Below are 25,204 nucleotides of genomic sequence, written 5' to 3'. Positions count from 1 at the left end.
CAGTACCGTGCAGTACCGAAGAGCCCTTACTGCTGCTCGATCATCCTATTTTTCTAACTTAATTGAGGAAAATAAGAACAATCCGAAATTCCTTTTTGATACTGTCGCAAAGCTAACTAAAAAGCAGCATTCCCCAAGAGAGGATGACTTTCACTTTAGCAGTGATAAATTCATGAACTTCTTTGAGGAAAAGATTATGATTATTAGAAAGCAAATTACGGACTCCTCTTTAAATCTGCGTATTCCTTCGAAGCTCAGTTGTCCTGAGTCTGCACAACTCTCCCAGGACCTAGGATCAAGAGAGACGCTCAAGTGTTTTAGTAATATATCTCTTGACACAATGAATAAAATAATCATGGCCTCTAAACCTTCAAGCTGCATACTGGACCCTATTCCAACTAAACTACTGAAAGAGCTGCTTCCTGTGCTTGGCCCACCTATGTAGAACATAATTAACGGCTCTCTATCCACCGGATGTGTACCAAACTCACTAAAAGTGGCAGTAATAAAGCCTCTCTTGAAAAAGCCAAACCTTGATCCAGAAAATATAAAAAACTATCGGCCTATATCGAATCTTCCATTCCTCTCAAAAAATTTTGAAAAGGCTGTTGCGCAGCAACTTACTGCCTTCCTGAAGACAAACAATGTATACGAAATGCTTCAGTCTGGTTTTAGACCCCATCATAGCACTGAGACGGCACTTGTGAAGGTGGTAAATGACATTTTAATGGCATCGGACCGAGGCTCTGCATCTGTCCTCGTGCTCCTAGACCTTAGTGCTGCTTTTGATACCATCGATCACCACATTCTTTTGGAGAGATTGGAAACCCAAATTGGTCTACACGGACAAGTTCTGGCCTGGTTTAGATCTTATCTGTCAGAAAGATATCAGTTTGTCTCTGTGAATGGTTTGTCCTCTGACAAATCAACTGTAAATGTCGGTGTTCCTCAAGGTTCCGTTTTAGGACCACTATTGTTTTCACTATATATTTTACCTCTTGGGGATGTTATTCGAAAACATAATGTTAACTTTCACTGCTATGCGGATGACACACAGCTGTACATTTCAATGAAACATGGTGAAGCCCCAAAATTGCCCTTGCTAGAAGCATGTGTTTCAGACATAAGGAAGTGGATGGCTGCAAACTTTCTACTTTTAAACTCGGACAAAACAGAGATGCTTGTTCTAGGTCCCAAGAAACAAAGAGATCTTCTGTTGAATCTGACAATTAATCTTAATGGTTGTACAGTCGTCTCAAATAAAACTGTGAAGGACCTCGGCATTACTCTGGACCCTGATCTCTCTTTTGAAGAACATATCAAGACCATTTCAAGGACAGCTTTTTCCATCTACGTAACATTGCAAAAATCAGAAACTTTCTGTCCAAAAATGATGCAGAAAAATTAATCCATGCTTTTGTCACTTCTACGTTAGACTACTGCAATGCTCTACTTTCCGGCTACCCGGATAAAGCACTAAATAAACTTCAGTTGGTGGTAAATACGGCTGCTAGAATCCTGACTAGAACCAAAAAAATGTATCATATTACTCCAGTGCTAGCCTCTCTACACTGGCTTCCTGTCAAAGCAAGGGCTGATTTCAAGGTTTTACTCCTAACCTACAAAGCATTACATGGGCTTGCTCCTACCTATCTCTCTGATTTGGTCCTGCCGTACATACCTACACGTACGCTACGGTCACAAGACGCAGGCCTCCTAATTGTCCCTAGAATTTCTAAGCAAACAGCTGGAGGCAGGGATTTCTCCTATAGAGCTCCATTTTTATGGAACAGTCTGCCTACCCATGTCAGAGACGCAAACTCTGTCTCAACCTTTAAGTCTTTACTGAATACTCATCTCTTCAGTGGGTCATATGATTGAGTGGGAAGGTGAACGGAAAGGCTCTGGAGCAACGAACCGCCCTTGCTGTCTCTGCCTGGCCGGTTCCCCTCTTTCCACTGGGATTCTCTGCCTCTAACCCTATTACAGGGGCTGAGTCACTGGCTTACTGGGGCTCTCTCATGCCGTCCCTGGAAGGGGTGCGTCACCTGAGTGGGTTGATTCACTGATGTGGTCATCCTGTCTGGGTTGGCGCCCCCCCTTGGGTTGTGCCATGGCGGAGATCTTTGTGGGCTATACTCGGCCCTGTCTCAGGATGGTAAGTTGGTGGTTGAAGATATCCCTCTAGTGGTGTGGGGGCTGTGCTTTGGCAAAGTGGGTGGGGTTATATCCTTCCTGTTTGGCCCTGTCCGGGGGTGTCCTCGGATGGGTCCACAGTGTCTCCTGACCCCTCCTGTCTCAGCCTCCAGTATTTATGCTGCAGTAGTTTATGTGTCGGGGGGCTAGGGTCAGTTTGTTATATCTGGAGTACTTCTCCTTTCCTATTCGGTGTCCTGTGTGAATCTAAGTGTGCGTTCTCTAATTCTCTCCTTCTCTCTCTCGGAGGACCTGAGCCCTAGGACCATGCCCCAGGATTACCTGACATGATGACTCCTTGCTGTCCCCAGTCCACCTGGCCGTTCTGCTGCTCCAGTTTCAACTGTTCTGCCTTCTTATTATTCGAACATGCTGATCATTTATGAACATTTGAACATCTTGGCCATGTTCTGTTATAATCTCCACCCGGCACAGCCAGAAGAGGACTGGCAACCCCACATATGCTCTCTCTAATTCTCTCTTTTTTTCTCTCTCGGAGGACCTGAGCCCTAGGACCATGCCCCAGGACTACCTGACATGATGACTCCTTGCTGTCCCCAGTCCATCTGACCGTGCTGCTGCTCCAGTTTCAACTGTTCTGCCTTATTATTATACGACCATGCTGGTAATTTATGAACATTTGAACATCTTGGCCATGTTCTGTTATAATCTCCACCCGCACAGCCAGAAGAGGACTGGCCACCCCACATAGCCTGGTTCCTCTCTAGGTTTCTTCCTAGGTTTTGGCCTTTCTAGGGAGTTTTTCCTAGCCACCGTGCTTCTACACCTGCATTGCTTGCTGTTTGGGGTTTTAGGCTGGGTTTCTGTACAGCACTTTGAGATATCAGCTGATGTACGAAGGGCTATGTAAATAAATTTGATTTGATGTAACATAGAGATAAACCCTAGCAGCATGCGGGTTCATGTTGCACGGTAATATTAATATTTGTCATATTTGAGATGGCTAAAAAAAACACTCAAAAAGGAAGGGAGGGGTGGGGGGAGCTAGGATATGGGTCTCTCTACAGTCCCCCCCGAGAATTGTTATACCTCCTAAGATGACCCAAAACTGCTTCAATAAATAGACCTCAAAAACAGACTTCTAATAAATTATTGGGAGCACTTAATTTTACATGACTATTTCCATTGGTAATTATCTAGTAGGAAACTAGATGGTAACCGTGGGTACTTTATGGTACTTCAAAAAACGACATGCTACAGTACCGACATGCTACAGTACTTACAAACATAATCACCTATACGTGTTTTATACTGAACATCATGATTGAGTCGGGTGAAATTTGAATATTTTTTTAAAGGTTAACAGCAGATTGAACCTTTATTAATAAACTAGTCAGCAAGTCAGTTAAGAACAAATTCTTATTTACAATGATGGCCTACCAGGGTACAGTTGGTTAACTGCCTTGTTCAGGGGCAGAAAGACAGGTTTATAACATGTCAGCTTGGGGATTCGATCCAGCAACCTTTCTCTTAATGGCCCAACATTCTAACCACTAGGCTACCTGCCACCCCTTGCCACAGATGAACGTCTACAGTTGAAGTCAGAAGTTTACATACACTTAGGTAGGAGTCATTAAAACTCGTCCTAAAGAAATTTTGTAGGCAGAACTGAAAAAGCGTGTGCGAGCAAGGAGCCCTACAAACCTGATTCAGTTACACCAGCTCTGTCAGGAGGAATGGGCCAAAATGCACACAACTTATTGTGGGAAGCTTGTGGAAGGCTACCTGAAAAGCTTTGACCCAAGTTAAACCATTTAAAGGTAATGCTACCAAATACTAATTGAGTGTATGTAAACTTCTGACCCTCTGGGAATGTGATGAAAGAAATAAAAACTGAAAAAGTCATTCTCTCTACTATTATTCTGACATTACACATTCTTAAAATAAAGTGGTGATCCTATCTGACCTAAGACAAGGAATTTTTACTAGGATTAAATGTCATGAATTGTGAAAAACAGAGTTTAAATATATTTGGCTAAGGTGTATGTACACTTACGACTTCGACTGTATATAGTTAAAGTCGGAAGTTTACAAAAACCTTAGGCTTGCAAGCCTCCCCCTTTTTCCTCCAAACATAATGATGGTCATTATGGTCAAACAGTTCTATTTTTGTTTCATCAGATCAGAGGACAAAAAGTACAATCTTTGTCCCCATATGCAGTTGCAAACTGTAGTCTGGCTTTTTTTGGGCGGTTTTGGAGCAGTGGCTTCTTCCTTGCTGAGCGGCCTTTCAGGTTATGTTGATATAGGACTCGTTTTACTGTTGAATATAGATACTTTTGTCCTTGTTTCCTCCAGCATCTTCACAAGGTCTTTTGCTGTTGTTCTGAGATTGATTTGCACTTTTTGCACCAATATACATTGATCTGTAGGAGACAGAACGTGTCTCCTTCCTGAGCGGTATGATGGCTGCGTGGTCCCATGGTGTTTATACTTGTCTACTACTGTTTGTACAGATGAACGTGGTACCTTCAGGCATTTGGAAATTGCTCCCAAGGATGAACCAGACTTGTGGAGGTCCGCAATTTTTTTCTGAGGTTTTAGCTTTCTTTTGATTTTCCCATGATGTCAAGCAAAGAGGCACTGTGTTTGAAGGTAGGCCTTGAAATACATCTACAGGTACACCTCCAAGTGTCTTAAATTATGTCAGTTAGTCTATCAGAAGCTTCTAAAGCCATGACATAATGTTCCAAGCTGTTTAAAGGCACAGTCACCTTTAGTGTATGTAAACTTCTGACCCACTGGAATTGTGATACACTGAATTATAAGTGAAATGTCTGTAAACAATTGTTGGAAAAATTACTTGTCTCAAGCACAAAGTAATGTCCTAACCGATTTGCCAAAAACATAGTTTATTAACAAGAAATTTGTGGTGTTTGAAGAACGAAATTTAATGTCTAAAACCTAAATGTATGTAAACTTCTGACTTCAACTGTATCTGGAGAAGACAGTCACCAATACACTGCAGGTATTTAAGGAATCCTCAGACCTCTGTGCTCTCTCAGGGGAGGCCACGGCTCCATATCCACCGCATCAATTTTTATTTCAAGCCTTGGCCACAAAAGCTGAAAACATTTCATCTGTTTGATGAAATAATGATTTCCATTTTCCTTAATAATAACTCCCTCAAAAAGGGACCTTCTCAGGACCATGGGCGACCACTGACATGTTGCGTTTTTTACAGACTGCTAAAATACACAAGTCACAATGGTTTAACTGAAGGACTGAATTGCAAACCCCACAGCAATGGTAGTCTATACGGATACTTTGCTAGCTCAAATTAGTTTTTACAATCAAATTGTATTTGTCACATGCGCCGAATTCAAAAAGTGTAGACCTTACAGTGAAATACTTACTTACTACAAGCCCTTAACCAACAATGCAGTTTTAAGAAAAAAAAAGAAAAAAGAAATAGATAAGAATAACAAATAATTAAAGAGCAACAGTAAATAATAATAGCGGGAACATATGCAGGAGGTACCGGTGCAGAGTGAATGTGTCAATGTGCGGGGGCACCAGTGTCGAGGTAATTGAGGTAATTATGTACATGTAGGTAGAGTTATTAAAGTGGCTATGCATAGATTATAACAGAGAGTAGCAGCAGTGTGGGGGGGGGCAATGCAAATAGTCTGGGTAGACATTTGATTAGCTGTTCAGGAGTCTTATGGCTATGGGGTAGAAGCTGTTTAGAAGCCTCTTGGACGTAGACTTGGCGCTCCGGTACCGCTTGCTGTGCGGTAGCAGAGAGAACAGTCTATGACTAGGGTGGCTGGAATCTTTGACCATTTTTAGGGCCTTTCTCTGACGCCTGGTATAGAGATCCTGGATGGCAGGAAGCTTGGCCCCGGTGACGTACTGGGCCGTATGCACTACCCTCTGTAGTGTCCTGCGGTAGGACGCCGAGCAGTTGCCTTTCCAGGCAGTGATGCAACCGGTCAGGATGCTCTTGATGGTGCAGCTGTAAAGCCTTTTGAGGATCTGAGGACCCATGACAAATCTTTTCAGTCTCTTGAGGGGGAATAGGTTTTGTCGTGCCCTCTTCACGACTGTCTTGGTGTGCTTGGACCATGTTAGTTTGCTGGTGTTGGGGACGCCAAGGAACTTGAAGCTCTCAACCTGCTCCACTATAGCCCCATCGATGAGAATGGGGAGTGCTCGGTCCTCCTTTTCCTGTAATCCACAATCATCTCCTTTGTCTTGATCACGTTGAGGGATAGGCTGTTGTCATTGCACCACACGGTCAGGTCTCTGACCTCCTCTCATCGTTGTCGGCGATGACTGTTGAGTTATCAGCACACTAAATGATGGTGTTGGAGTTGTGCCTGGCCGTGCAGTCATGAGTTAACAAGGAGTACAGGAGCGGACTTAGCATGCACCCCTGAGGGGCCCCCGTGTTGAGGATCAGCATGGCGGATGTGTTGTTACTTACCCTTACCGCCCGGGGGGCGGCCAGCCAGAAAGTCCAGGATCCAGTTGCAGAGGGAGGTGTTTAGTCCCAGGGTCCTTAGCTTTCTGATGAGCTGTGAGGGCATTATTGTGTGGAACGCTGCACTTTTGTCAATAAATAGCATTCTCACGTAGGTGTTATTTTTGTCCAGGTGGGAAAGGGCAGTGTAGTGTGCGATAGAGATTGCATTATCTGTGGATCCGTTGGTGCGGTATTCACATTGGAGTGGGACTAGGATTTCTGGGATAATGATGTTGATGTGAGCCATGACCAGCCTTGCAAAGCTACGGGTCGGTTGTCATTTAGGCAGTATACCTTAGTATTCTTGGCACAGGGACTATGGTGGTCTGCTTGAAACATGTTGATATTACAAACTCAGACAGGGAGAAGTTGAAAATGTCAGTGAAGACACATGCCAGTTTGTCTGTGCCAGCTCGGAGTACATGTCCTGGTAATCCGTCTGGCCCAGCGGCCTTGTGAATGTTGACCTGTTTAAAGTTCTTACTCACATCAGCTGTGGAGAAAATGATCACACAGTCGTCCAGAACAGCTGATGCTCTCATGCATGTTTCAGTGTTACTTGCCTTGAAGCGAGCAAGGAAGTTATTTAGCTCATCTGGTAGGCTCGTGTCACTGGGCAGCTCTCAGCTGTGCTTCCCTTTGTAGTCTGTAATAGTTTGCAAGCCCTGCCATATCCAACCAGCGTTGGAGCCGGTGTAGTACGATTTGATCTTATTCCTGTATTGACGCTTTGCCTGTTTGATGGTTCATCAGAGGGCATAGAGGGATTTCTTATATCTTCTGGGTTAGAGTCCCGCTCCTTGAAAGCGGCAGCATCTACCCTTTAGCTCAGTGCGAATGCTGCCTGTAATCCATGGCTTCAGGTTGGAGTATGTACATACAGCCACTGTGGGGACGACGTCATCAAAGCACTTATTGATAAAGCCAGTGACTGATGTGGTGTACTCCTCAATGCCATCGGAAGAATCCTGGTCTGTATTCCAGTCTGTGCTAGCAAAACAGTCCTGTAGTTTAGCATTTGCTTCATCTGACCACTTTTTTATAGGCCGAGTCACTCGAAATCAGGAGGATAGAGTTATGGTCAGATTTGCCAACTGGAGGGCAAGGAGGAGCTTTTTACGCGTCTCTGTGTGTGGAGTAAAGGTGGTCCCAAATTTTTTTCCCTATGGTTACACATTTAACATGCTGATAGAAATGAGGTAAAACTGATTTAAGTTTCCCTGCATTAAAGTCCCTGACCGCTAGGAACGCCACCTCTGGATGAGCGTTTTTCTGTTTCCTCTCTATCCCCTAATAGCTCTCTAACAAGATATGATATTGAGTTATCCTCATTGTGAACGAGGGAGACATTATCTCTGAAACCAATTATTGATTATTGCTTGAATAGCGTTTTCTAGGGGGTTGATTCACTCTCACACAGCACGCAGACACAGACCCTTTTCAAGAAGTGTAGCAAGGCACAAGAACAGCGATGCATTATTTATTATTTATTATTTTACCAGGGATGATATCAAACCATAACTCTGTACTTGTCTTTTAAGCATCTTATCCTTGACGGGAGAAAGCCCTCTTGAGATTGTTTACCGGCATCTCGTTTGCTAAAAAAATGTATCCAGTGAGAGGAAGAGAATACACTCTATCTAATTCAACATTATATTATAGTAGTGATAATAATAATAATCAGAATTTGGTGGATGCTGATATTCGTCCTATTTCACACATGTACAAGTTGTATTAAAGGGGAATACAAACACTTTAGTTTGTATTAATAACCACGTGAATTGGAAATGAGTTTTTTGCATATCCCACTCCCCCTGAGACACTCTCGGAGACTGGGGTCATGCCCGGGTTCTATTAGTTCAGCATGACATTAGCTAATAAAGAAGGGGGGCTACAGGAAGGACAGTATTTAGTCCCGCCTTTCTGAACCGCAACATACAAGTGCAAGGATCTTATAGAAAGCATCATTTTAAAGATCATCATCCTTGAACAACATGATGTTGTCAATATGACCACCACTTCCATTGTTTTATTTCATGTCAACTTCATACCCAGTCCATTAGGCCTACATCATATAAGACAGAGGGCTTGACTATGGGTACAAACTGAATCGGTACTGGGGACCGAACAGTATGCGGGCTGAACTGCATTTGGACTCTTTTAGGAAGTGGGGGGAAAATTTGATTTCTATCTCTTTATTTAATGAGTGCCCCTTCAGTGGTTATCTAATGATGAAGCACCTATCTCTTAGTTTTAAAATATTTAGATTTACCATTTAGATTTGACCATTCACCTCACACAACTCTAAACCAGGCTTCTCCTCAGGCCTACAGAGGGGGAGGAGATGAAACATGAATGTCCAGGATAATCACAACTACTTTGTACCAAGTTGAATGGGAGCAGAGAGGGCCGGTCTGACAGAAACAGAGAGTGAGAGATAAAGAGAGATGATCTTTCTCTGTAGAGTAGAGACCTCCAGCCCAGGACAGATCTGCAGCCCAGTTGAGTCACAGAATTCTACACATCCATTAGTCTAGTCTGACTTTTAATGAGCCGAGTTGAAGTAATTCAAAAGAACCTGGCTTGTGCCAAACAATCAAAGAGGAGAGAGTGTTCAGTCAAAACTCCAGGGGAGCTTGTGTCTGAATGATCCTTTTAAGCACATAGTAATAGGAGAAGAGAAGTAGGAGGACAGATAGAGGGAAAGAAAGAAGATTAGGAGGAGAAAACACAAAAAATGAAAGAGAGGATGACCCCTGTGCAAGCACACAGGGGGGAAATTATATTTTCTTCTTCTATCCTCCGTCTCTGTTGAGTTGTTTAATTGTAGTCCTGTGAGAAACGTTGTTAAATACTCTCCCCTGTCAATGTCTAGCACTACAGCCACTACAGCGCACACAGAAATAGAAAATAAAACTGGCAGATATACTGTAATATGCAGTGACTGGAAATAACAGAGGGTTAATCAACTCCCTCCCACACCTCCACCACTCGGAATAATAAGGCTATAAACTCGACCTACATGTACATATTACCTTAATTACCTCGACACAGGTGCCCCCGCACGTTGACTCTTTATCGGTACCCCCTGTATATAGCCCCGCTATTGTTATTTTACTGCTGCTCTTTAATTATTTTTATCTTTTACTTTTTTGGGGATATTTTCTTAAAACTGCATTGAAGGTTAAGGGCTTGTAAGTAAGCATTTCACTCTAAGGTCTACACCTGTTGTATTCGGCACATGTGACAAATACAATTTGATTTGATTTGAATCACTTTACAAGCCAGGACAAAAGTAACCATCAACCACCTTATATAACCATCAACCACCTTATATAACCATCAACCACCTTCTATAACCACCTTCTATAACCATCAACCACCTTATATAACCATCAACCACCTTCTATAACCATCAACCACCTTATATAACCATCAACCACCTTCTATAACCATCAACCACCTTCTATAACCATCAACCACCTTCTATAACCATCAACCACCTTATATAACCATCAACCACCTTCTATAACCATCAACCACCTTATATAACCATCAACCACCTTCTATAACCATCAACCACCTTATATAACCATCAACCACCTTCTATAACCATCAACCACCTTATATAACCATCAACCACCTTCTATAACCATCAACCACCTTATATAACCATCAACCACCTTATATAACCATCAACCACCTTATATAACCATCAACCACCTTCTATAACCATCAACCACCTTATATAACCATCAACCACCTTATATAACCATCAACCACCTTCTATAACCATCAACCACCTTATATAACCATCAACCACCTTCTATAACCATCAACCACCTTCTATAACCATCAACCACCTTATATAACCATCAACTACTTGATGTTGCGTATTGTCTTAGAACACGGTGCAAAATGAAAGCCTGATTCAACGCAGCTCATGTACCACTTGTTGTTGGCTTAATGAGGAGGATTATGCAAGAGTTTAGACAAGAGAAGGGGTTTAAAAAGTTACAGCTTTCTGTGTGTCATACTAGATGTACTGGATGTGTTGGAATCAAACAAACTTTGCTACAGTGAAGAAATGTACAACTTAATTAGACGCAGTGAATCAGAAACATCAAGACTACACGTTGTCATCAAAGGATTCCATACAGATGTAGGTTTTTAATTTGACCAATATTCAGTCACATCAAAATAATCCAGCAGAAACAGAATTTGAACATTAAGTCTATAATGCTGCTTGATCAGTGGTTAGCTAAGACTGGCCAAAAGAATGCAACATGAAATGTTGAATATTGTTAATATAACCGTGTATTAGTGTGTATTTTCAGTGAATTTCTAGATATCACGAAGCACATCTGCATTTCCTGCCGTGCAGGAAAATTCTCAGCAACAAAAAAGTGATCAAATTAAAATCCTACATCTGTATGCAGTATATTGAATTATGGTATGATGTTACTGTTGCCTACATATGCTTGGACCTCTGAGTCTGCATTAGAATCATGATTAAAGTCTAATGAAATGTAGACCAATTAAAAGCTTTTAAAAAGACAAATGAAGCACAGTTAAACACGTTTCCAAATACTGTGTTTAATTGCTCATTATTTTTGGTGATTATTCCATTTGAATTAAATTATCAAGCTAATCAGTGTGGGGAGTCATTAGAATGCCCATTGTTAGTCCTCTGTGTGCACTTGCACTGCCGAGCATAACGGGAAAATGAAATGTTCACTGAGGTGACTGACTGAGTAATCCTGCTGGCTTGACTCTGAAGCTAAACATAGTTGGTCCTGGTCGGTCCTGGATGGAAAACCAGATGCTGCTGGAAGTGGTGTTGAAAGGCCAGTAGGAGGCACTCTTTCCTCGGGTCTAAGGAGACCCCAATGCCCCAGGGCAGTGATTGGTGACATTGCCCTGGGTAATGTGCCGTCTTTCAAATGGAACAATAAACGGGTGTCCTGACTCTCTTAGGTCACTAAAGATCCCATGGCACTTATCGTAAGAGTAGAGGTGTTAACCCCAGTGTCCTGGCTAAATTCCCAATCTGACCCTCATACCATCATAGCCACCTAATCATCCCCAGATTCCAATTGGGTCATTCATCCCCCTTCTCTCCCCTGTAACTATTTCCCAGGTCGCTGCTGTAAATAAGAATATGTTCTCAGGTCTGTGTCCAAAATGGCACCCTATGAAGTGCACTACTTTTGACCAGTTTCCTTTGGCCCCTGGTCAAACATAGAGCACTATATAGGGAATATGGGCCAATTTCAGAAGCACAAATGACACCCAGGGTTAACAAGAAAAAAGAAAAGAAACAATCTTGACACTGAGCTCTAGATTGCTCATAAATACATTGTGATTTCTCTTGATACAAAATAAGCAGATAACACGCGAAGACGGTTTCCGATTCCAAAGAATTTCCTTAGAATCGTATTATACATTGTGTCTGTGAGCACAGGAAAAATGTTGATTCCACTATCACAGCTGGCCAGCCCTTTCAGAAGAGATATTCCTCAAGAGGGGAGATACATTAGTCACTAAGTGCAAATTGCAGTGGGGCCCAAAGGGGAGGGGAGTCAATAACTAACAATGTGGCAGTCCACAGGAGATCTGCATGAAGAAAACACTAACAAGGTACTGGAGCTAACCGCTAGCCAGATTGTCACGGCAACAGTCTAAATTTGGTTCTGTATATTATAGGTCTCTTTTGTCAATTTGAATGTAGCCTATATAGAGCCCTTCAGAACCCAACATGCAGCAATAAACATTGTTTTTTCCAAGTCTGAAAGAAAGCGGTGTTTCTGCAAAAAACGAAACGTCCCTTTTTCAGGACCCTGTCTTTCAAAGATAATTCGTAAAAATCCAAATAACTTCACAGATCTTCATTGTAAAGGGTCTAAACACTGTTTCCCATGCTTGTTCAATGAACCATAAACAATTAATGAACATGCACCTGTGGAACGTTCGTTAAGACACTAACAGCTTACAGACGGTAGGCAATTATGGTCACAGTTATGAAAACTTAGGACACTAAAGAGGCCTTTCTCCTGACTCAGGGTCCCTGCCCAGGGTCCCTGCTCATCTGAGTGAACGTGCCTTAGGCATGCTGCAAGGAGGCATGAGGACTGCAGATGTGGCCAGGGAAATAAATTGCCATGTCTGTACTGTGAGACGCCTAAGACAGCGCTACAGGGAGACCGGACGGACAGCTGATTGTCGAAGCAGTGGCAGACCACATGTAACAACACCTACACAAGATGGGTACATCCGAACATCACACCTGCGGGACAGGTACAGGATGGCAATAAAAACTGCCCGAGATACACCAGGAACGCACAATCCCTCCATCAGTCCGTCATGGTCTGGGGCGGTGTGTCACAGCATCATCGGACTGAACTTGTTGTCATTATAGGCAATCTCCACGCTCCTCCCTCATGTGGTACCCTTCCTGCAGGCTCTAGTCTTTCAGTGTATGGAAATGCACAGAAGTTTTTTCAAAATTGGTAGCATTTCACAGTAAGTTCCACACCTGTTGCATTTGGCGATTGCGACCAATAAAATCGAAACATAATTGAAAAGAGTTAGCAGGCTTGCCAGTTTCACTCTGTATGGTTAATTGCTGCACCATGAAGTGATACTGAGTGGATCTGCCCCAGAATGAAGGCCTACTATGCCAGACTGAGAGCAAAGCACTGCCAGCCCCGTCTTACACCCACACCAAGAATACAAATGGGTATTTTAAAGAAACAGATGGATCCTGGAAAACTTGTTGGACTTGTTGGACTAGATTCCTGGGCCCGCATAAACAAAGCATCTTAGAGTAGGAAATGAGTGCTCAGTCAATAGTGTGAAATGAGTGCTCAGTCAATAGTGTGAAATGAGTGCTCAGTCATTAGTGTGAAATGAATGCTCAGTCATTAGTGTGAAATGAGTGCTCAGTCATTAGTGTGAAATGTGTGCTCAGTCATTAGTGTGAAATGAGTGCTCAGTCATTAGTGTGAAATGTGTGCTCAGTCATTAGTGTGAAATGTGTGTTCAGTCATTAGTGTGAAATGTGTGCTCAGTCATTAGTGTGAAATGAGTGCTCAGTCATTAGTGTGATATGAGTGCAGTCATTTCAGAAAGGTGCCAGTCAGTGACAAAATTACACATGGGGGTAGTTAAGGGAGGATAAGGTGTGAATTATGAGGAGCAGACTGACAAGTGAGGACAGAACTATTGTCTAACTGTATTGGTTAGATTAATACAAAAACAACCATAGAAGAGCAAAGGACAGCATTTCACTGATGGAACCTTTAGCATGACATTAAGATACATGAAACATACTGCACATTATAAAATCAAGAATGAAAACAGTGACTCCCTGGTAAAAACAAGAACCCAACATGCTCTCTAATATTAGCCAGTGATCTCCTGACCTCTGTTCTCTCCCCACTGGCCATTGGCTAAGTGTGGCTGACCATGTGACCTAGGTCAGCACCATGCTGCCTGCGAGCCATGGCTGTACAGCTTAGGAGGTGAAAACAGGGCACCAGTGAGAGAGGGAAGGCTACAATCTGAATCTAATGTAGAGTAATACCACAGTGGTTCGAATTACACAAATATGCAAAATCTGTGTGGTTTAAACTGAATTAGTGTCTGCCAGGTGTTTTGAACAAATAACAGAATGTCATCCATGTATGATTATAATAACATGGTGTACTATCTAGATCAATGTTGGCCCATTCTGGCCATGGGGACACACAGACTATTATTTCAGCCCTGCACTATCACCTGATTTAACTTACCAAGGGTGATTAGATGATTAGTACAATCAGGTGTGTTAGTGCTAGGCTGGAACAAAACCCTGCACATACTGTGGGTCCCCAGGACCAGGATTACATAACACTGATGAAGACTGAGTGAAACCCTTACAGAATGTAAGAGCTACTGTAATATCATCCTGTATCCAAGATGTTGTATGTGGACCAGTACAGTTCACAACAGGAGTGAAAAGCCACATTGCAACGTTGTACCTGTCCTCTAGGGAGCAGCAGCAGGTACATGAAAGGAGATGAGAGGAGCTTGATTGTGCGTCAGCGTTCTCTTTGACTGATGGAAGGAAGACCTTTAGGTAGCTAGCCTAGGGGGGTAGAGGAACTATCAGGTACAACCTCCCTCGCTACTTCCCACAGGACTCTCTTACTCCCTCCCTCTCTCTCTCTCCCTCCTTCATAAATACAGTTTAAGAAGGTCTGAGTGCCAACAGTCATGTACTGCTATGGCATCAGAGGGAACATCACTGGATCGAGTATATCGCCACACTGACAGTTTTTCCCCACGTTGGCTTGATAACATGAAACTGTAGCATCATACCATCAGCTATGACCCAACTACCTCATCCCCATATTGTTATTTCTCTTTTTTCTCTTTTGCACCCCAGTATCTCTACTTGCACATCATCATCTGCACATCTATCAATCCAGTGTTAATGCTAAATTGTAATTATTTAGCCTCTATGGCCTATTTATTGCCTTACCTCCCTAATCTTCTACATTTGCACACACTGTACATATATTTTCCGATTGTGTTATTGACTGTACATTTGTTTATGTGTAATTCTGTGTTGTTGTTTTTGTAGCACTGCTTTGCTTTATCTTGGCCAGGTTGCAGCTGTAAATGAGAACTTGTTCTCAACTGGCCTACCTGGTTAAATAAAGGTGAAATAAAAATAAATAAATTAGTCAGTTAGACAGACAAGATCATGGATGGTAAAACAGAAAGGGTGCCAATAAACGTACAGTAGAAAGAGCACATTCTACATTGTCACCTCACTCATTGTGAGTTAGCAGCACAAACAGTGATGTTGGCTGGTGTGGATAAAATGACAGGGATGAATTCTTGTCCCAGTTCACCCCTGACTACAGCACACCATTATGTAGATCAAACAGTATCACTGCATGATTAACAACCGTGGTGACACTTCAGTCACAGGTAACCCCAATATACCAATCACTGACCTTGATCTAAAAATGGTGAAGTATAACTCCAAAATAATTAACATGCAGTAATTAACTACAAGGTACCTTTATGCAAAAGCAGGAGTTTCATAGAATTTGAAGACGTATCAAATATACCAGCGAAAACCTGAAGGTCCTCGTTAATTACAAGTCTAGATTAATACCCTTTGTTTGGCCTCCTTTCCTTTCCCCACTTAGAAAAAGAGAGAGAGCGCAGAAAGTGAAAAAGGGAAAGCGTCACGATCTTCCTCTTCATCTGAAGAGGAGAGGCGAGAAAGATCAGAGGACCAAAATGCGGCGTGGTATGCGTTCATAGTGAATATTTAATTAAGGAAAATACTGAACACTACATACAAAAACAATAACGACCGTGAAGCTACAAATGAGACCTGTGGTGACACAAGCCACTAGTATAGACAATCACCCACAAACAAACAGTGCAAACCAGGCTACCTAAGTATGATTCTCAATCAGAGACAACTAATGACACCTGCCTCTGATTGAGAACCATACTAGGCCGAAACATAGAAATCCCCAAATCATAGAAAATCAAACATAGACTGCCCACCCCAACTCACGCCCTGACCATACTAAATAATGAATAAAAAACAAAGGAAATAAAGGTCAGAATGTGACAGAAAGAGAGGGAAAGAAAGAAAGTTAAAAAAAGAGAGAAAGAGAGGGGGACAGAGAATGGAGAGAGAGAGAGAAAGAGAGGGGGACAGAGAATGGAGAGAGAGAGAAAGAGTGGAGAAAAAGAGGGAGAACAGAAGAGAAAGAGAGACATTAGAGGGTGAGAGATGGAGGCCTGATCAGAGGCGCTGTGCGGAGAAGAGGAGAGAGGTTTACTCTGTAAAGAGGTTTACTCTCCGGGTTAATTAACTGGAGACAGACTGTACACCTCAATTACCTCGTACCCCTGCACATCAGCTCGGTACTGGCACCCTGTGGACTGCATATAAAGCAAGTAATTGTTGCTCATCGTGTATTTATTGCTCGTGTTAGGATTTTTCTATTACCAAAATCTATCTGCATTGTTGTCAAAGGGTCCGTAAGTAAGCATTTCACCGTTGGTATACACCAATTGTTTTATGACGCATGTGACAAATAAAATGTAATTTGATCCCCATTGGCTGCGTTTAGACAGGCAGCCCAAATCTGATTCTTTTTTTTTTTTTTTTACAAATTGGTCTTTTGACCAATAAGATCAGCTCTGAAAAAGATCTGATGTGATTAGTGGAAAAAATATCAGAATTGGGCTGCCTGTGTAAACACAGCCATTGGGAAACATTTCCAATGTGACTTGACTTGCTCTCTCTCTCCATTCTCTGACTTGCTCCCTCCTCCTCTCTCCTCTCCTCCCCTCCTCTCTCTCTCTCTCTCTCTCTCTCTCTCGATGTCCAGAAATCCAGTTTTGTCATACATGTTTACAACATGGAAATAGAGAAAAATGAACCACACTCTTCGAAGAAACCCAGTGGGCAAAACTGTGTAAAACTGGTTGAACAAACGTAATAATGACAGTTGTAATGACGTTATCTCAACCAGTTTTGCCCGCTGGTAAGGGTGAACAGAAATAAAGCAGCCGTCAACCGCGTTTATTTTCAGCAAACTTAATGTGAAATATTTGTATGAACATGACAAGATTCAACAACTGAGACATAAACTGAACAAGTTCCACAGACACGTGACTAACATAAATGGAATAATGTGTCCCGAAACAAAGAGGGGGTCAAAATCAAAAGTAACAGTCAGTATCTGGTGTGGCCACCAGCTGCATTAAGTACTGCAGTACATCTCCTCCTCATGGACTGCACAGGATTTGCCAGTTCTTGCTGTGAGATGTTAACCCACTCTTCCACCAAGGCACCTGCAAGTTCCTGGACATTTCTGGGGGGAATGGCCCTAGCCCTCACCCTCCGATCCAACAGGTCCCAGATGTGCTCAATGGGATTGAGATCTGGGCTCTTCGCTGGCCATGGCAGAACACTGACATTCCTATCTTGCAGGAAATTATGCACAGAACGAGCAGTATGGCTGGTGGCATTGTTATGCTGGAGGGTCATGTCAGGATGAGCCTGCAGGAAGGATACCACATGAGGGAGGAGGATGTCTTCCCTGTAACGCACATCATTGAGATTGCCTGCAATGACAACAAGCTCATTCCTTTGACGATAAACGCAAATCCGACCATCACCCCTGGTGAGACAAAACTGTGGCTTGTCAGTGAAGAGCACTTGTTGCCAGTCCTGTCTGGTCCAGCGGCGGTAGGTATGTGCCCATAGGCAACGTTATTGCCGGTGATGTCTGGTGAGAAACTTCCTTACAACAGGCCTAGAAGCCCTCAGCCCAGCCTCTCTCAGCCTAGCCTCTCTCAGCCTATTGCGGATAGTCTGAGCACTGATGGAGGGATTGTGCGTTCCTGGTGTAACTTGGGCAGTTGTTGTTGTCATCCTGTACTTGTCCCGCAGGTGCGATGCTCGGATGTACCGATCCTGTACAGGTGTTGTTACACATGGTCTGCCACTGCGAGGACAATCAGCTGTCCGTCCTGTATGGATATTGCAATTTATTGCCCTAACCACATCTACAGTCCTCATGCCTCCTTGCAGAATGCCTAAGGCACGTTCACGCAGATGAGCAGGGACCCTGGGCATCTTTCTTTTGGTGTTTTTCAGTCAGTAGAAAGACCTCTTTAGCATCGCCAAGTTTTCAGAACTGTGACCTTAATTGTAAGCTGTTAGTGTCTTATCAACCGTTTCACAGGTGCATGTTAATTAATTGTTTATGGTTCATTGAACAAGCATGGGAAACAGTGTTTAAACCCTTTACAATAAAGATCTGTGAAGTTATTTGGATTTTTACGAATTATCTTTGAAAGACAGGGTCCTGAAAAGGGATTTTTTTTTTTTTTGTTGCTGAGTTTAGTGTTATAATTGATCAGAATTCATCTCTAATTCCCAATAGTGGATTGATGATGACATAGCTGCAAGAGGCCTGAAGAGAAATGACCAGAGATGAATGACTCATTGAACTGGGGGAGGCTTCCAACACAGACTTTGCAATGTTTGTTCCGCATGTATGGATGTTGTTAGACATGAACCGAAACAAGAACCTGAGTTGGAATTTTGTCAAGCAGGTTGGTCTCTCTCTCGCTCCCCCTCGTTCCATCTCTCTCTCTCTGGCCCTATTTTCCCGCATGTTGCATCTTTCACAATGTGAGCCAAATTCATAAATTGAACTACCTATATTCCAATTGCTTTGAGGCTGTTGATAACATCAGATGACATTGTCGTTGATTGTGAGGTAAAGTGAGCCAAACGGTAGGACAAGCTTGACAGGCAAACGCGAAGCAGTGATTGGCCAGCAGAAGCCTCTGGCAAGGTGCTGAATACATTGGCTGTAGTATTTCATGTGTAGTTATATATGTCCTTGTTTTGAAATAGCTAATTTACCAATGATCCCCTGAGAGAAAATAGCCACCAGTCTGTCACATGAAAAAAACTTCAATTTGGCTCAACAGATATGTCGTTTCTCCGAAGAGGGTGAAAAGTCACGTTCCCTCGAGTGTAGCCAATGGCTTTCTGGCGAAGGCGGAAGGAGGATGATATCTATCACAGTTTATTGTTAATGTGAAAATAGACATTGCATTCAAGGTCATTCCAATGAACAAGACAGACACTCTTGATGTCTAACTCAGAGATGGAAGAGCACTTGGAGGAGAGAAGGAAGGAGCGAGGAAAAGGAATAGGAGGAGAAGGAGGAGAGAAAGAAACAAATAGGAGCAAAGAAAATGAGAGAAAATTATAGAATGAGTGAAGAAAAGGAGAGTGAAAAACAGGAAAAAGATGGAATCCCTCAAATGAGTTGTTTGAGTTGATGGAGGAGGAGAGAGGGAGGGAAAGGGAGGGAAAATGAGATGGAATTCAAAAATCCACAGACAAGTTTTCTGCCTGAGTTCCTCGTCCTTGTGGAGATTTGGATCCATCTGGGGACTTGGAGAGTATAGCCAATTCACACATGCTGCTGCTTAACCTTTCTGGATTGCTGTCATATGCCAGACTATTGGGTTATACTGGCAAGCATTTGTGAAAGAGTTAAAAGACCATGCATGCCGAATGTTCGTTGTAATGTTTACTCCCAAGAAGACACCATTGACTTAATTCGGCAGATCTCACTAAAAGGCATGAAAGGAATGTATTCAGGAGTATCGTATTGGTCCCTTGTGTCACATACAGACTGCATAGTATTATTCACCACCTATACAAGAAGTCCCCAAAAGAATAAGTAACAAACAGAAAATTTAACAACTGTGGACATTTTGTTAGTCCCCTCAAAGTAAAATGCTATTTCAAGAGGGTTAAGGGGTTAAGGTTAAAATTAGTGTTCGGGTTAGAATTATGTTAAGGGTTAGGAGCTAGGGTTAGTTATAGGGTCAGGGTTAGGAGCTAGGGTTAGGTTTAGGGCTAGGGTTAAGGTTAGGTTTTTGGGTTAAGGTTAGGGTTAGGGTAAGAGTACGGGTTAGGGTAAGAGTACAGGTTAGGGTTCGGTTTAGGTTTAGTGAAAATAGGATTTTGAATGAGATTGAATTGTGTCTCCACACAAGGTTAGGTTAGACTGTGTGTGTGTGCGTGTGCTGTGTGTGTGTGTGCGCATGTGTATGTCAGTGTCTCTGTATGTGTTTGTGTGTGTGTGTGTCTCTGTATGTGTTTGTGTGTGTGTGTGCATCTCTGCATATGTTTGTGTGTGTGTGTGCAACTCTGTATATGTTTATGTGTGTGTGCATCTCTGTATATGTTTGTGTGTGTGTGTGCATCTCTATATGTTTGTGTGTGTGTGTGTGTGTGTGTGTGTGTGTGTGTGTGTGTGTGTGTGTGTGTGTGTGTGTGTGTGTGTGTGTGTGTGTGTGTGTGTGTGTGTGTATCTCTGTATATGTTTTGTGTGTGTGTGTGTGTGTGCATCTCTGTATATGTTTTTGTGTGTGTGTGTGTGTGTGCATCTCTGTATGTGTGTGTGTGTGTAGTCATATGACTCCTTTCACAGCAGCCCCACACAGCCCTCCTAAGGAACACTAGTACCCTTTTGATTCAAAGATTACCCTCTTAAATAAGCATTTGATATAAAATAAGATAGTTCTCACTGACTACATTTTTCAAGCTTTTGTGATCAAATGTAAGCATCAGATGATCTGTGAGATCTATGAGAGGGGGCTGTTGATGGTTCAAAATATTTTAGGTTTTTCGGGTAAACTGGCTTGACTATAAATGTTTGCTAGTTCGCCTTCTGTATCGACTGTGTTCAGCTTTACGTCTTTATAGAAATAAAACATAAAGCCAGCCTGCTAGCTTAGTGGAATCTGCCACAAGCACAGTCAGTGTAGTCAGCTCAGCTATCCCCAATGAGACCGTGTCTGTGCCTCGACCTAGTTTGGGCAAAACTAAACATGGCGGTGTTCGCCTTAGCAATCTCACAAGGATAAAGACCTCTTCCATTCCTGCCATTATTGAAAGAGATTGTCATACCTTACATCTCAAAATAGGGCTACTTAATGTTAGATCCCTCACCTCAAAGGCAGTTATACTCAATGAACTAATCACTGATCATAATCTTGATGTGATTGGCCTGACTGAAACATGGCTTAAGCCTGATGGATTTACTGTGTTAAATGAGGCCTCACAGACCCACTCCAAAAGGCTTTCGGAGCCATCATCGACTTAGTGGGTTTTGTCCAAAATGTCTCTGGACCTACTCACTGTCACAGTCATACTCTGGACATAGTTTTGTCCCATGGAATAAATGTTGTGGATCTTAATGTTTTTCCTCAAAGTCCTGGACTATCGGACCACCATTTTATTATGTTTGCGATCGCAAAAAATAATCGTCTCAGACCCCAACCAAGGAGCATCAAAAGTCGTGCTATAAATTCTCAGACAACACAAAGATTCCTTGATGCCCTTCCAGACTCCCTCTGCCTACCCAAGGACGTCAAAGGACAAAAATCAGTTAACCACCTAACTGAGGAACTCAATTTAACCTTGCACAATACCCTAGATACAGTTGCATCCCTAAAAACTAAAAACATTTGTCATAAGAAACTAGCTCCCTGGTATACAGAAAATACCCGAGCTCTGAAGCAAGCTTCCAGAAAATTGCAACGGAAATGGCGCCACACCAAACTGGAAGTCTTCCGACTAGCTTGGAAAGACAGTACCGTACAGTATCGAAGAGCCCTCACTGCTGCTCAATCATCCTATTTTTCCAACTTAATTGAGGAAAATAAGAACAAACCCAAAATTTATTTTCGATACTGTCGCAAAGCTAACTAAAAAGCAGCATTCCCCAAGTGAGGATGGCTTTCATATTTTGTCACAAAAAGATGCTCGACTATGCATATAATTGACAGCTTTGGAAAGAAAACTCTCTGACGTTTCCAAAACTGCAAAGATATTGTCTGTGAGTGCCACAGAACTAATGCTACAAGCGAAACCAAGATGAAATTTCATACAGGAAGTGAGGCAGATTTTTGAGGCGCTGTGTTCCAATGTCTCCTTATATGGCTGTGAATGCGCAAGGAGAGAGCCTACACTTTCTGTCGTTTCCCCAAGGTGTTTGCAGCATTGTGACGTATTTGTAGGCATATCATTGGAAAATTGACCATAAGAGACTACATTTACCAGGTGTCCGCTCGGTGTCCTCCGTCGAAACTATTGCGTAATCTCCAGGTGCGTGCATGTTTCCATTTTGAACAGAGGAGAAACCAAACTGCCACGAGTGACTTATCATTGAATAGATATGTGAAAAACACCTTGAGGATTGATTCTAAACAACGTTTGATATGTTTCTGTCGATATTATGGAGTTAATTTGGAAAAAAGTTTGCGGCTCTCACATCTCACTGGATGTGTACCAAACTCACGAAAAGTGGCAGTAATAAAGCCTCTCTTGAAAAAGCCAATCCTTGACCCAGAAAATATAAAAAACAAATCGGCCTATATCGAATCTCCCATTCCTCTCAAAAACAATGTAAAAAGCTGTTACGCAGCAACTCACTGCCTTCCTGAAGACAAATAATGTATACGAAATGCTACAGTCTGGTTTTAGACCCCATCATAGCACTTGTGAAGGTGGTAAATTACCTTTTAATGGCGTCAGACCGAGGCTCTGCATCTGTCCTCGTGCTCCTAGACCTGTAAATTTCGGTGTTCCTCAAGGTTCCGTTTTAGGACCACTATTGTTTTCACTATATATTTTACCTCTTGGAAACATAATGTTAACTTTCACTGCTATGCGGATGACTCACAGCTGTACATTTCAATAAAACATAATGAAGCCCCAAAAATTGCCCTAGCTAGAAGCCTGTGTTTCAGACATAAGGAAGTGGATGGCTAGAAATGTTCTACTTTTAAACTCGGACAAAACAGATATGCTTGTTCTAGGTCCCAAGAAACAAAGAGATCTTCTGTTGAATCTGACAATTAATCTTGATGGTTGTACAATCGTCTCAAATAAAACTGTGAAGGACCTCGGCGTTACTCTGGACCCTGATCTCTCGTTTGACGAACATGTCAAGACGGTTTCAAGGACAGCTTATTTCCATCTACGTAACAATGCCAAAATCGGAAACTTTCTGTCCAAAAATGATGCAGAAAAATGTTTTTGTTACTTCTAGGTTAGACTACTGCAATGCTCTACTTTCTGGCTACCCGGATAAATCACTAAATTAATTTCAGTTAGTGCTAAATGTCTCCTGACAGGAGGGGTCAGGAGACACTGTGGCCCCATCCGATGACACCCCCGGACAGGGCCAAACAGGCAGGATATAACCCCACCCACTTTGCCAAAGCACAGCCCCCACAACACTAGAGGGATATCTTCAACCACCAATTTACCATCCTGAGACAAGGCCGAGTATAGCCCACAAAGATCTCCGCCACGGCACAACCCAGGGGGGGGTCATATGATTGAGTGTAGTCTGGCCCACTGCGCCTTAGACCGCTACACCACTGGGAGTAATAAGGCCAGGGTAGCTTCAAAATACAACACAAGCTAATACTTCTCTGACGCAATTAGCATTGTTTTCACAGCTAATAGAAGAATGTAGCTAGCTACCTAAGCATTGAGTATAACACCATAAAGGTTATGATATGAGTAACATTACCTCGTGTGTCTGCGGTTATAAGGAATATACACAAATATATTATGCTCCATGCAGACAGTGAGCTACAGCAGAAACGGTATAACACGGCATACATAAATTATTATAACGTAATAATGCACTTACTTTGATAGAAACGCACACATTTCCTAAGTTATTATTGGTAACGAAAGCAAAAATGACTGTGATGCGGGCAACAGATGGAAAATGTGAACACGTGTGTGCAGATCCTGTTCTGATGGAAGATGCGCAAATGTATGCAGACTTGAACTGCACAAATAATTGGGAAGTGCTTGGGGAATTGTCGTGGTAATTTCCTGTTTTACTAAACATTGAGAGAGCAAACCACACACAAGTCAGAGTTGTATTATAAAGTCCATCTTTAATCATATGAGCTTCACCATAGCCCTTTTTGACTCTCAAATCAATTCAGTGTCTATAAATGAATTCTCAGAGAGTGTTTACAAAATGGCAACTGAGATCTTTTATAGCAAAGATCCACCCCCTAGTCGACATGACAAACCACAGATAATAGGAACTTCACAATGTGCCTTTTACTTGAAAGAGGGGTATCCCATAGCCAGATAGCATTAGCCATAAATTATCATTCAGTTTGGTCTCCTAAAATAAGTTCTCATCTCGTTCTTGGTACAACATAGTACCAAACCATTACCTCATCCAATGGCATATATCAATTGTCAATTCTAGATACTCCCATCTCAAATACACTCTTCCTGGACAAGCTCACCGAGACAGTGAGCCTCTTAGGTCATATACTAGGTCAAGATAAGGGCAACCTCAGAGGCGACATACAAAAGTTACAGACACATTCCCATAAGAAGACAAGCCTCCATTCTGTCCTCCTCCCCTTCTGATATTCTTCATAGCATCACATGGTTTAACAGATACATTGACATATGAAGACAAGCCTGACCTCTCCCCTCTCTGGGCCCCTGGTGACTAAGCCCTGGAGAAGAGAGATGAAAATGCAACTGACAACAGTATTATCCAAAAGAAAACATTCTAATGACAAATATCTCACATAAGCATTATTATGTAAATAAAACATCTTACTTATCAATGTTACCTAACAAATTCTGATTCAGCCACGACATTCCCATCTCAAGGGACATTGTCCCTTCTGGAGAATCAGAACAGTAATTACATACTCAATATTTAAAAGAAAAGAAAAAATCTAATCCCTTCAATGTCAAATACCTTAGCTTAAATGTAAGCCTTCTCCCTTCTGAAACTAAGTTTACAACCTTTATTCTATAAGACAAACTTGCACAGGTTTAATAACACAGAATAATCCATTGTTGAGAAAAATAAAAACATAACATAGAAATGCTCCCTAAAT

The sequence above is a fragment of the Oncorhynchus tshawytscha genome, linkage group LG32 (assembly GCF_018296145.1).
Source record: "Oncorhynchus tshawytscha isolate Ot180627B linkage group LG32, Otsh_v2.0, whole genome shotgun sequence".
Lineage (NCBI taxonomy): Eukaryota > Metazoa > Chordata > Actinopteri > Salmoniformes > Salmonidae > Oncorhynchus > Oncorhynchus tshawytscha.
The sequence above is the reverse complement of the archived record's forward strand: the minus strand, read 5'-3'. Positions refer to the sequence as shown.